We start from the raw sequence: 13,395 nt of genomic DNA, 5'->3' as shown, positions 1-13,395 counted from the left end.
CCGAACACCTCCGCTTCCGCTTATGATGGTATATATTCGGGCATTCGAACCTTTTCTTACCCGCTTTTTACCAACTATGGTCGGACATTCGCACCATCTTACAGCGGAACACCTCCGCTCCCTCTTTTGATGGTGTATGTTCGGGCATTCGCACCTTTTCTTACCCGCTTTTTACAAACTATGGTTGGACATTCAAACCTTCTTGTAGCCGAAAACCTCCACTCCCTCTTTTGATCATACATTGTCGGGCATTCGCACCTTTTCTTACCCGCTTTTTGCAAACTTCGCTCGGACATTCAAACCTTCTTGTAGCCAAACACATCCACTCCTGCTTTTGTTGATGTATGGTTGGGCATTCGAACCTACTTGTTGCCCGCTTTTCATTAATTATGGGTGCACATTCAGACCTACTTGCAGCCGAACACCTCGGCTTCCGCTTTTGATGGTGTATATTTTTGCATTCGAACCTTTTCTTACCCGCTTTTTACAAACCATGGTCGGACTTTCACACCTTCTTTTAGCCGAACAACTCCGCTCCCGCTATTGATTGTGTAGAGTCGGTTATTTTAACCTTTTCTTACCCGCTTTTTACCAACTATGGTTGGACATTCACACCTTCTTACAGCGGAACACCTCCGCTCCCTCTTTTGATGGTGTATGTTCGGGCATTCGAACCTTTTCTTACCCGCTTTTTACAAACTGTGCTCGGACATTCACACCTTCTTGCAGCGGAACACCTCCGCTCCCTCTTTTGATGGTGTATGTTCGGGCATTCGAACCTTTTCTTACCCACTTTTTACAAACTATGCTCGGACATTCACACCTTCTTGCAGCGAAACACCTCCGCTCCCTCTTTTGATTGTGTATGTTCGGGCATTCAAACCTTTTCTTACCCGCCTTTTACAAACTATGGTCGGACATTCAAACCTTCTTGTGGCCGAACACATCCACTTCTGCTTTTGATGATGTATAGTTGGGCATTCACACCTTTTCTTACCCATTTTTCAGTAATTATTGGTGGACATTCAGACCTTCTTGCAGCTGAACACCTCTGCTCCCGCTTTTGATGGTGTATAGTCGGGCTTTCGAGGCTTTTCTTCAACGGTGTTTACAAATTATGGTTGGAAATTCAGACCTTGCAGCCGAACACCTCCGCTCCCTCTTTTGATCATACATTGTCGGACATTCGCACCTTGTCTTACCCGCGTTTTACAAACCATGGTCGGACATTCACAGCTTCCTCTCCACCATACTTGTATGGTGGGATATTCACACCCACTTGCATCCGAAGACCTCCGCCCCCACTTTTGTTGATATTTAGTCGGTCATTCACACCTAACCCGTTTTCTTGCAGCCAAACACCTCTGATCTCGCTTTTGATGATGTAAGATTGGGCATTCAGACCTTGCTTTTCCTGCTTTTCACCAACTATAGACGGACATTCACACCTTCTTGCAGCCGAACACTTCCGCTCCACCTTTTAGGTTTCTATCACACCTTTTTTTTCACCGCATTTTATAGATTACGGTTGGAAATTCTCAACCACTCATCCGAAGAGCTCTCCTCCCGCTTTTGTTAATATATTTGAACTTTAGTCAGACATTCACACCTACTTGCAGCCGAACACCACCTCTCTAGCTTTTGATGATGTATGGTCCGGCATTCCTACCGTTTCTAACACATTTTTCAGCAATTATGGTAGGACATTCACACCTTCTTGCAGCTGAACACCTCCTCTCCCACTTATGATCATATGCAGATTGATTTTCGAAAATTTTCTTTCATGTTTTCTAGCAATTAATGATGGACATTTAGACCTTCTTGCAGCTGAATACCTCCGCTCCCGCTTTTGATCATACATTGTCAGGCATTCAAACCTTGTCTTACAAACTTTAGTCAAACATTCACACCTTTTTGCAGCCGAACACAGTTTTTTTCAGCCGATTTTGGGCATTCGAACCTTTTCATACCCACTTTTTACCAACTATGGTTGGACATTCAAACCTTCTTGTAGCCGAACACATCCAGTCCTGCTTTTGATGATGTATGTTCAGGCATTCGAACCTTTTCTTACCCGCTTTTTACAAACTATGCTCGGACATTCAAACCTTCTTGTAGCCGAACACATCCACTCCTGCTTTTGATGATGTATGGTTGGGCATTCGAACCTACTTGTTGCCCGCTTTTCATTAATTATGGGTGGACATTCACACCTTGTCGCAGCCAAACACCTCCGCTCCCTGTTTTGATCATGTATGGTTGGACATTCGCACCTTTTCTCACCCGCTTTTTGCAAACTATGGTCGGCCATTCACAGCTTCCTCTCCACCATACTTCTATGGTGGGATATTCACACCCACTTGCATCCGAAGACCTCCGCCCCCACTTTTGTTGATATTTAGTCGGTCATTCGCACCTTACCCACTTTTGGCAAACTATGGCCTTCTTGCAGCCAAAAACCTCTGATCTCGCTTTTGATGATGTAAGGTTGGGCATTCAGACCTTGCTTCACCTGCTTTTCACCAAATATAGTCGGACATTCACACCTTCTTGCAGCCGAACACTTCCGCTCCACCTTTTAGTTTTCTATGGGGCATTCACACCTTTTTTTTCACCGCATTTTATAAAAACACCACAGGAACACCGTATTGAGGCTTTGTTCTGACCGCTCATTCGGTGTCGCGTTTCTTTCAAGCAATTCTCCTGGTTAGCCCGCACTCGGCTCGCTCCCAGAACCGTGTTAAAGTCTACTTCGCATTCACTCTCTTTTCTCAGCAGACTAAAAGAAAGTTTCATCTTGGGCTCCCTGAAACTTCCATCCTGCACCGCTGTTTGCTTTTTCACAAGAGCAGAGGAGAGCGCACCGTTCCCAGGGGCACTACAGTACCGGGTCGATGCTTGGAGTGAACGGAGCAAGCTCCTTTTTCAACTCCTATTGATACAAATCCATTTAATATGTAGTCCTCGCATAGAGGACACATCAGACATTAAACTAATAAGAACAGATACTACACTTGATCTTAGCCAAAAGGCCGAGAAGCGATAACTGTCCACTGGTTCACGTCCGAGGGCCCTTCCTGGCACAATGCGCACTTGTAGCGGTGTTCTTTTTATGGCCATAGTGTCACTTTGCACCTCGGCCCACCCGCTGCACTGAGCACTCTTCAGCCCTTTTAAATGGTATAACTTTACACTACCGCACGCTCCAGCAAGCACCATTCAAGCAACAACTTTGCACTCCAGCTTCGAACATTGGCACAGTCGCAACAAGTAAGGCGACTCTACTCAGAGAAGTCACTCTGCACAGTAACAAGATTTCTTTTGCACAGACAGAAAGGGCTTCATCCGCAAAGGTAAAGCCTGCCAAAAATAGAAACAACTCATTAGTGCTGCTCAACGTTGTACTTTGCAGTAAAACAAAGAGCAAATCTAAAGATTCAGGAATCCGAGAATAAGCTTACTTCCATGAGTTCTTCACGATTTCGGATTTTGCTATAAAATGAATTCCTTCACTCAAACTAAATTAAAACTGCTAAACCGCTAATCTGTTACATGCAAGGCAGATGTCAAATTCACCGAAATAGGATCTAAGGGTATTTGGCCAATCGAGCTGTAGCAGCTTCGGTAAAAGAGTATAAGTTGAAGAGTTTGTGAATAAAGGTGTGCGCACACATAGTGAGTTGTAGGAAAATAGGCAGGGAGCAATGCCGGCTGGGGTATAGGTTCTTGTATGTTGTCTGACTGTTTGATTTGAATGTGTTGTGTAAGTGTCCTGTTGAATGTTACATGTTTGGGCTTTGACACGCTTCACTGTGGTTGTTAACTGTGTGGTGTGTCCTGAAATGTTATATGTTTGGGCTGTGTGACATGCTTAATGCTTTTCAGTAGCAACCCACTTATTCATATATAGCAACTGACAACATAAGAAGTCCGGACATACTTTGATAGTAGTTGTAGAAGTATCCTTATTGATAATAGATAAACTAATTCATAGTGATAGAACAGTAGATGAACAGGTGCCTGCACATGTCTCATGAAAATAAAATGGGTGTATGATTGCTGACGGCAGAGCAATACTGCCAAACTTATGAGTTCTTGTGGCAAACTTGATTCAGTGTCTTGACGTGTATACGCTGTTTCGCTGACTTGTCACAAGAAACAAAGTGTGTTTGATAAGATCCGACCATTTTATTACGGGAGGATCAGTATGTATGGATTCTGATGTGACTGATAAACTCATTCGTATCTTAAGCATAATCTAATACGTGAGACAACGCCCTGGCACACAATCAAAAAAAAAAAAAAGAGAGAGCCTTTCTGATTTGTTGTGTGTGCTCACAGTGCAGAGTGTAGAGAAAAGAGAGAAAAGAAAGCCGTTTTGGTGTCACGGGTGTTGTGACTTACACACACACATTTCTGAATTGAGAAAGGAAATTATTTTAGAGGAAGCACTAGAGTTTAGATCCCACATTTGTTGATAGGCATTCATTTAATTTTTCTTTTAATCAGTTTTAAAGTGAATACTAACTGAGAAATGAAAAAGGTGAAGAGTTTAGAAGCTTGGTTCAAGAGCAAAACTTGGTTTATGATCAGCTGAGTCTCTAAACAGAACAGCAAAGGGCTTCATCGAACATTTAAAAAAGATTCAGATTGTTAGAATATCCAGAATTTATAGGAATGGTGGTGATTACTCTTATTTTCTAGAATGGAAATAACTGCACCATGTCTGTTTTATGAATTTAAGGGGCTAAAAAGTTTTGTTCTCGTTTTTCTATGATTAACCGAATGTATGTGAGAGTCCAAACAGACAGAAGGGTTACGGCCGAGCGCTGGACCTTCCAAAAAAGATGAGACAGGCTGGACCCGTGCCATACTAGTTAAGGCCTGCCTGTGGATAACAGGTTCTTTAAACTCTCACACACACAAACTCACACACGTTCGCACACATACACCCATACACACACACATTCTTGAACTTGCTGCAAGATTAAACCTTTGCATTAACTGACTCCAGCAACTCTGAGTCTCATTGAGAGACTTTTCTCAACAATTGGGTCCTCAAACCAGATCTCAACGTTTTTTCCGCTGTCCAGGGTCGGAGCTGAAACCGTGCACGGGGGAGTCCAGTACTCCTAATGAAAGACCCCCTGCTGAATTGCGGTAATTAGGGGCCAGTCTCCACTGAAAGGGGGAAAAAGGGACGAGATCGTACTTTTGAATCAATGGCCAGAAGCCATTGGCAGTGCAGGCATCAACAATAATGGTGTTATTTCACCCATTAACACTTAAGGTACCTCATGCAGTGGCTGTGATATGGTTACTTAACAAAATATCTTTACCAGACATCTCTCCTACATAACAGTTCTTCTTTCACAGCCACACCTTGTTGTCGAGAGATGTGCTACACTTAATCCATCCACACTGCTACCTACCCCACAGATGGAAAGCCAGAAATAACCATCAGTGTTTTACCCAGGCCAGACTTAACTGATATACGTTATGAAAATGCAGAAATAACTATATTTATTCAACAGATCAAGGAAAAAAACCCTGATGGCACAAATGCTACAGGATTTGCAGTAGTAACAGAAACTGAAGTTTTCTTAAAACAACCACTACCAAAAAATTACTCTGTTCAAGCAGTCGAATTGGTAGCTTTAACTGAAGCTTGTAAATTAAATAACAAAAAGGTTGTTAACGTTTACACTGACAGTCAGTATGCCTTCTCAACTGTACACGTGTTAACACAGCATTGGAAAAACAGGTATGTTGACATCCACAGCTAAATGTATAAACTACAAATATTTTAGCATTATTAGATGTTATTCAATTGCCATCTACAATAGACTCGTATGAATGACCGGAAGGAAAACCATACTGCCAAAGAATTTGTTTAAATATGCTGCAGTATTGAGCCACGGACCATGTCATGTCTCAACAGGAGGGATGGAAGCAATAATGAACCAGGTTTTTACAGCATATGGTTTTACTAATTATTAAAAACATTTTTTTAGAATAAATAAATGAATAAAGTTTTGTCTAGCAGGTCAAATATGTGCAAAATACATTCCACAGGGCAATCTAAGACCAAAACGAAGATAATTCCCTAAGCCAGTGTATCTTTTTCAACATATTTGTTTGGATTTCATTATTTCATTATTTTGTAGATTTCATTGAACTAAATTAATGTTAAGGGAAACGATTCTGCTCAGTGACAACAGAGGTTTTTACCAAATGGTCTGAAATATTTCCATGTGCACAAGCAGATGCACTCTCAGTAGCAAAATCACGCGTAAAATAACTCATTTCTAGATTTGAAATTCCTGAAAAGATCTTCAGTGATAATTTGACACACTTTGTAAACAATGTCATCTCACTGATGGCAAAGAACTTAAAATAGACCTTAGAAACCACTGTGATATAGAAGGTTTCGCTAACACATTGGAATTGTTTTACTATTTACATATGCATGTGCAGTGAAGAATTGCTTGCTGCTGATAAATGCAAAGAAGAACAGCTTACACATAAATGCTCACATATAGGCTGCTGAATGCAATGAAGACCTGCTTATCCAGTAAAGTTCAATGTCAATGTGTAATATTCAATTAGGATTTGCAAAACAGTGAAGTTAAACAATGAATGGGTCCATAGTCGGTATGAGAAGACTACAGGAATATTTACCTGGGTGTACGTTCAAACAGAGATGAGAAAATTGCGATAAATTATTGTTTGTTTGTTTGTTAGTATGTATATGAATGTTATGTGTATAAACTGTGTTGAGTTGTAGTTACTCAGTAGTGTCTCAGTGAAACAACCGACGGGGGAAGCCTTGCGGTGACAACAAAAGCAGTGTTTTACTGATCAGTCAAGTTGCTCCAGTGTACTCCATACAAACTGGTTGGCTACTGAAGGGATAGAAAATGGGGAATACTTGTTTTAAAGCAAACAAGGAATTAGATGGGAAAAATACATGTTTTAACGGGACCCAGACAATATTAAATACTCAGACAGATGGGAGAAGAAGTGTAGTTTTGTAGGAAATCACAAAATTATTACATAAAATGAGTGAAATCAATTGAAGAATGCCTTTCTGAAGAGCTGTTTACCACAGATGAGCAGCTTTGCGACCAAGCACATTGTAGATCGCTTTACTGCCAAAATGATCTAGTTTAATGGATTGGTTTAGACATTTATAACAGCATTTTAAGAACAAAGAGAGAAACAAAAAGGGACAACGCTTCATGGTGGAAGGTGATGTATAAATAACTGTGTATATGATGAAGGAGAGACCATTTGAGCAGCACAGCCATTTCGCAGCACAGGGACAGCAGTTAAAGTTAAAGGATCTCCCATGTGGTATCACCTGTCACACTGTGTCAAGGCATCAAAAGAAGAAAAAACCACCAAACTCAAGGACAAAGAGACGAAGACTCCGGTGAACGAAGAGAGAGGACTTACAAACCAGAAATACAAAAGGATGCTCGATATCAAGATCCAGAAGAAGAGGCTAACAATGCCACGAACACTTACGATGCTGGGAATGATGCCAGCAATGAACAGAGAAGAAGATTCAGTGTCATCAATCTGCAACACGTGCCTCTAATGAGGGGGTGAATATAGAATCCTCAACGATTACAACGTCTCTGGGAACTGTGACAACAACAAGGTTTAAACCATTTTGATATATATTGTAACCTATTGGCTAAGGAATAGTGCTGAAAATGAGGTAAATCTAATCCACCACTGTCCTTGGTCTTCTGTAGGGTTTTTAAACTAATACGTGGTGGTTTGTTTTTCCAAAGAAATTTGGAGATGCATGAATCTAGTGACTTAAACCAAGTAGCAGATGGTTTTATGGGGATCATTGAGAACAAATAGTTAACTTTTGGTAGTATCATCATTTTAATGGTTGTAACTCTCCCCATAAGTGATATAGGTAAGGACTTCCAACGAGAGAGATCGTCCTCTACTCTCTTTACTAATTGCACATAATCCATCTGTACTTATCAGTTTAATATGTGATACGTCTATGCAAGGACTACATATTAAATGGATTTTTATCAATAGGAGTTGAAAAAGGAGCTTGCTCCGTTCACTCCAAGCATCGACCCGGTACTGCAGTGCCGCTGGGAACGGTGCGCTCTCCTCTGCTCTTGTGAAAAAGCTAACAGCGGTGCAGGATGGAAGTTTCTTTTAGTCTGCTGAGAAAAGAGAGTGAATGCGAAGTAGACTTTAACACGGCCCTGGGAGCGAGCCGAGTGCGGGCTAACCAGGAGAAATGCTTGAAAGAAACGCGACACCGAATGAGCGGTCAGAACAAAGCCTCAATACGGTGTTCCTGTGGTGTTTTTATAAAATGCGGTGAAAATAAAGGTGTGAATGCCCCATAGAAAACTAAAAGGTGGAGCGGAAGTGTTCGGCTGCAAGAAGGTGTGAATGTCCGACTATATTTGGTGAAAAGCAGGTGAAGCAAGGTCTGAATGCCCAACCTTACATCATCAAAAGCGAGATCAGAGGTTTTTGGCTGCAAGAAGGCCATAGTTTGCCAAAAGCGGGTAAGGTGCGAATGACCGACTAAATATCAACAAAAGTGGGGGCGGAGGTCTTCGGATGCAAGTGGGTGTGAATATCCCACCATACAAGTATGGTGGAGAGGAAGCTGTGAATGGCCGACCATAGTTTGCAAAAAGCGGGTGAGAAAAGGTGCGAATGTCCAACCATACATGATCGAAACAGGGTGTTTGGCTGCGACAAGGTGTGAATGTCCACCCATAATTAATGAAAAGCGGGCAACAAGTAGGTTCGAATGCCATACCATACATCATCAAAAGCAGGAGTGGATGTGTTCGGCTACAAGAAGGTTTGAATGTCCGAGCATAGTTTGTAAAAAGCGGGTAAGAAAAGGTTCGAATGCCCGAACATACACCATCAAAAGAGGGAGCGGAGGTGTTCCGCTGTAAGACGGTGTGAATGTCCGACCATAGTTGGTAAAAAGTGGGTATGAAAAGGTGCGAATGCCCAAATTCGGCTGCAAAAAACTGTGTTCGGCTGCAAAAAGGTGTGAATGTTCGACTAAAGTTTGTAAAAAGCGGGTAAGACAAGGTGCGAATGCCTGACAATGTATGATCAAAAGCGGGAGCGGAGGTGTTCAGCTGCAAGAAGGTCTAAATGTCCATAATTAATTGCTAGAAAACATGAAAGAAAATTTTCGAAAATCAATCCGCACATGATCATAAGTGGGAGAGGAGGTGTTCAGCTGCAAGAAGGTGTGAATATCCTACCATAATTGCTGAAAAATGTGTTAGAAACGGTAAGAATCCCGGACCATACATCATCAAAAGCTAGAGAGGTGGTGTTCGGCTACAAGTAGGTGTGAATGTCTGACTAAAGTTCAAATATATTAACAAAAGCGGGAGGAGAGGTCTTCGGATGAGTGGTTGAGAATTTCCAACCATAATCTATAAAATGCGGTGAAAAAAAAGGTGTGATAGAAACCTAAAAGGTGGAGCGGAAGTGTTCGGCTGCAAGAAGGTGTGAATGTCCATCTATAGTTGGTGAAAAGCAGGAAAAGCAAGGTCTGAATGCCCAATCTTACATCATCAAAAGCGAGATCAGAGGTGTTTGGCGGCAAGAAAACAGGTAAGGTGTGAATGACCGACTAAATATCAACAAAAGTGGGGGCGGAGATCTTCGGATGCAAGTGGGTGTGAATTTCCCACCATACAAGTATGGTGGAGAGGAAGCTGTGAATGGCCGACCATAGTTTGCAAAAAGCGGGTGAGAAAAGGTGCGAATGTCCAACCATACATGATCAAAAGAGGGAGCGGAGGTGTTTGGCTGTGACAAGGTGTGAATGTCCACCCATAATTAATGAAAAGCGGGCAACAAGTAGGTTCGAATGCCCAACCATACATCAACAAAAGCAGGAGTGGATGTGTTTGGATACAAGAAGGTTTGAATGTCCGAGCATAGTTTGTAAAAAGCGGGTAAGAAAAGGTGCGAATGCCCGACAAAGTATGATCAAAAGAGGGAGTGGAGGTTTTCGGCTACAAGGTTTGAATGTACGACCATAGTTTGTAAAAAGCGGGTAAGTAAAGGTGCGAATGCCCGAACATACACCATCAAAAGAGGGAGCGGAGGTGTTTCACTGCAAGAAGGTGTGAATGTCCGAGCATAGTTTGTAAAAAGTGGGTAAGAAAAGGTTCGAATGCCAGAACATACACCATCAAAAGAGGGAGCGGAGGTGTTCCGCTGTAAGAAGGTGTGAATGTCCGACCATAGTTGGTAAAAAGCGGGTAAGAAAAGGCTAAAATACCCAACTCTACACAATCAATAGCGGGAGCGGAGTTGTTCGGCTAAAAGAAGGTATGAAAGTCCGACCATGGTTTGTAAAAAGCGGGTAAGAAAAGGTTCGAATGCCAAAATATACACCATCAAAAGCGGAAGCCGAGGTGTTCGGCTGCAAGTAGGTGTGAATGTCAGATCATAATTTGTAAAAAGCTGATGAGAAAGGTGTGAATGACCAACAATAATTGCTGAAAAATGTGTTAGAAAAGGTAAGAATGCCGGACCATTCATCATCAAAAGCGGGAGAAGAGGTGTTCGGCTGCAAGAAGCTGTGAATGTCCAGCCATAATAACTCAAAAACGGGTAAGAAAAGGTAGTATTGCCAGACCATAAATGATCAAAACAGGGAGCGGAGGTGTTCCGCTGTAAGAAGGTGTGAATGTCCCACCATAATTGGTAAAAAGCGGGTAAGAAAAGGTTAAAATACCCGACTGTACACAATCAATAGCGGGAGCGGAGTTGTTTGGCTACTAAAAGGTGTGAAAGTCCGACCATGGTTTGTAAAAAGCGGGTAAGAAAAGTTGCGAATGCCGGACAATGTATGATCAAAAGAGGGAACGGAGGTTTTCGGCTGCAAGAAGGTCTAAATGTCCAACCATAATTTGTAAAAACCGGGGAAGAAAAGGCTCGGAAGCCCGACTATACACCATCAAAAGCGGGAGCGGAGGTGTTCAGCTGCAAGAAGGTCTGAATGTCCATCAATAATTGCTAGAAAACATGAAAAAAAATGTTCGAATATCCAACCGCACATGATCATAAGTGGGAGAGGAGGTGTTCAGCTGCAAGAAGGTGTGAATGTCCACCCATAATTCCTCAAAAATGGGTAAAAAAAAAAGGTGCGAATGCCCAACCATACATCATCAAAAGCAGGACTGGATGTGTTCGGCTACAAGAAGGTTTGAATGTCCGAGCATAGTTTGTAAAAAGCGGGTAAGAAAAGGTTCGAATGCCCGAACCTACACCATCAAAAGAGGGAGCGGAGGTGTTCCGCCATAAGAAGGTGTGAATGTCCGACCGTAGTTGGTAAAAAGCGGGTAAGAAAAGGTTAAAATACCCGACTGTACACAATCAATAGCGGGAAGGGATGTGTTCGGCTACAAGAAAGTGTGAAAGTCCAACCATGTTTTGTAAAAAGTGGTTAAGAAAAGGTGCGAATGCCCGACAATGTATGATCAAAAGAGGGAGCGGAGGTTTTCGGCTGCAAGAAGGTCTGAATGTCCAACCATAATTTGTAAAAACCGGGGAAGAAAAGGCTCGAAAGCCCGACTATACATCATCAAAAGCGGGAGCGGAGGTGTTCAGCTGCAAGAAGGTCTCAATGTCCATCAATAATTGCTAAAAAACATGAAAGAAAATTTTCGAATATCAAACCGCACATGATCATATGCGGGAGAGGAGGTGTTCAGCTGCAAGATGGTGTGAATGTCCACCCATAATTCCTGAAAAATGGGTAAAAAAAAGGTGCGAATGCCCAACCATACAACATCAAAAGCAGGTGTGAATGTCAGATCATAATTTGCAAAAACCTGATGAGAAATGGTGAGAATGCCCGACTATACACCATCAAATGCGGGAGCGGAGGTTTTCGGCTGTGAGTAGGTGTGAATGTCCGACCATACTTGCTGAAAAATATGACAAAGCAGTTTTCACTTGGTTTGAGTGAAGGAATTCATTTTCTATCAAAATCCGAAATTGTGTAGAACTCGTGGAAATAAGTTTATTCTCGGATTCCTAAAGGTTTAGTGTTGTTCTTTGGTATACTGCAAAGTAATACTTTCTATTTTGTTGAAACCCATTCAGACATGGATAAATATGAAGGACAAAGCAGTTTTAACTTGGTTTGAGTGAAGGAATTCATTTTATATCAAAATCCAAAATTGTGTAGAACTGGTGAAAAGAAGCTTATTCTCGGATTCCTAAAGGTTTAGTGTTGTTCGTTGGTATACTGCAAAGTAATACTTTCTTTTTTGTTGAAACCTATTCAGACATGGATAAATATTAAGGACAAAGCAGTTTTAACTTGGTTTGAGTGAAGGAATTAATTTTATATCAAAATCCGAAATTGTGTAGAACTGGTGATAAGAAGCTTATTTTCGGATTTCTAAAGGTTTAGTGTTGTTCTTTGGTATACTGCAAAGTAATACTTTCTTTTTTGTTGAAACCTATTCAGACATGGATAAATATGAAGGACAAAAGCAGTTTTAACTTGGTTTGAGTGAACGAATTCATTTTATATCAAAATCCGAAATTGTGTAGAACTCGTCAATCGACGCTTATTCTCGGATTCCTGAAAAGGTTTAGAGTTGTTCTTTCCTATCCTGCAAAGTACAACGTTCTTTTTTGTTTAAAGCTATTTAGACATGAATAAATATGAAGGACAAAGCAGTTTTAACTTGGTTTGAGTGAAGGCATTCATTTTATATCAAAATCCGAAATTGTGTAGAACTCCTGAAAAGAAGATTATTCTCGGATTCCTAAAGGTTTAGTGTTGTTCTTTCCTATCCTGCAAAGTACAACGTTCTTTTTTGTTTAAAGCTATTATGACATGGATAAATATGAAGGACAAAGCAGTTTTAACTTAATCGGTTTCAACAAAATAGAAAGTATTACTTTGCAGTATACCAAAGAACAACACTAAACCTTTAGGAATCCGAGAATAAACTTATTTCCACGAGTTCTACACAATTTCGGATTTTGATATAAAATGAATTCCTTCACTCAAACCAAGTTAAAACTGCTTTTTCCTTGATATTTATCCATGTCTGAATCGGTTTCAACAAAATAAAAAGTATTACTTTGCAGTATACCAAAGAACAACACTAAACCTTTAGGAATCCGAGAATAAACTTATTTCCACTAGTTCTACACAATTTCGGATTTCTATATAAAATGAAATCCTTCACTCAAACCAAGTGAAAACTGCTTTGTCATATTTTTCAGCAAGTATGGTCGGACATTCACACCTACTCACAGCCGAACACCTCCGCTCCCGCATTTGATGGTGTATAGTCGGGCATTCTCACCATTTCTCATCAGGTTTTTGCAAAT

The 13,395-nt window shown here is 41.2% G+C and overlaps 1 non-coding gene and 1 pseudogene across 1 annotated transcript; one reads left to right on the top strand and one right to left on the bottom strand.

Moving 5' to 3' along the window:
- Positions 1–2,853: 2,853 nt before the first annotated feature.
- On the bottom strand, positions 2,854–3,044 carry LOC140287408 (U2 spliceosomal RNA). The gene has a single exon (XR_011911583.1). It is a non-coding gene; the product is annotated as a U2 spliceosomal RNA (small nuclear RNA).
- Positions 3,045–7,969: 4,925 nt separating this feature from the next.
- LOC140287399 (U2 spliceosomal RNA) lies at positions 7,970–8,146 on the top strand (annotated as a pseudogene).
- The last annotated feature ends 5,249 nt before the right edge of the window (positions 8,147–13,395 follow it).

The sequence above is a fragment of the Leuresthes tenuis genome, unplaced genomic scaffold (genome assembly GCF_036924035.1).
Source record: "Leuresthes tenuis unplaced genomic scaffold, fLeuTen1.0.hap1 SCAF_130, whole genome shotgun sequence".
Classification (NCBI taxonomy): domain Eukaryota; kingdom Metazoa; phylum Chordata; class Actinopteri; order Atheriniformes; family Atherinopsidae; genus Leuresthes; species Leuresthes tenuis.
The sequence above is the reverse complement of the archived record's forward strand: the minus strand, read 5'-3'. Positions and strand labels throughout refer to the sequence as shown.